We start from the raw sequence: 742 nt of genomic DNA, 5'->3' as shown, positions 1-742 counted from the left end.
GATTGAATTTTATATGGAAACTACTGCTTATTCTACGTGTTAACTACCAATATTTTGCCCAAATTTTCCTTTCATAAGTTTTATGCCATGCTAATAGCGAATCGAATGACAATGTTCAAAGGAACTGTTTTTACTGAAGTTGCTCTTACAATAAACGTTCCTCTTAAAAAAGACAACAGAGTCATTATGCATTTCATAAACCTATGCATTGACACGAGATGCAATACTCTATTCAGTGCGGTCACTGCCGGGCCAGGTCAGTTCAGTGAGATTTGCCGGGAGCCTTCGCCGGGCTTATGCATACGCGGCCCAGCCTGGTTCCGCTATTTAGACTTATCATCCCGTGAAATCTAGTGCCTCCTCTCAACCTCGGAATGCTCCCCGCGGCACTGGGGGCCTCCCGAGGGCCTCTCGGGAGGATCTCAGAGCAGTGGGGAAGGACGGCCTCACGCTCGCCACGGCGCCTCGCGTCCAATCTGGCCGTCAACTTCTGCTTCTAGGTCCTGCTCGTTGTGCTTTGGATGACACACGAAAGTCGCTCTCCATCCACAAACCCTTTATACCCAATAAGGATTTCAGAATGACACAAACGAAAATGAAGTGTTCGTCTCTTGCAGAATTTCAAAACGAGACTGGCTCTGCACCAAAGAGATGCTCGCTCGCACTCGCCTCGGTCTCTGAAATGTGCCATCAACTAATGCTTTGCAAATTCTACTGTTCTGTTGCTGGATGACTAGCAATG

At 47.6% G+C, this 742-nt stretch overlaps 1 protein-coding gene across 2 annotated transcripts in view; it reads right to left on the bottom strand.

Annotated features, from left to right (window-relative positions):
• Positions 1-742, bottom strand: part of LOC119591893 (glutamate receptor ionotropic, NMDA 2B-like) — a 182,298-nt gene that overhangs the window by 5,184 nt on the left and 176,372 nt on the right. The gene's annotated exons all lie outside the window — the stretch shown is intronic.

The sequence above is a fragment of the Penaeus monodon genome, chromosome 29 (genome assembly GCF_015228065.2).
Source record: "Penaeus monodon isolate SGIC_2016 chromosome 29, NSTDA_Pmon_1, whole genome shotgun sequence".
Classification (NCBI taxonomy): Eukaryota; Metazoa; Arthropoda; class Malacostraca; order Decapoda; family Penaeidae; genus Penaeus; species Penaeus monodon.
The sequence above is the reverse complement of the archived record's forward strand: the minus strand, read 5'-3'. Positions and strand labels throughout refer to the sequence as shown.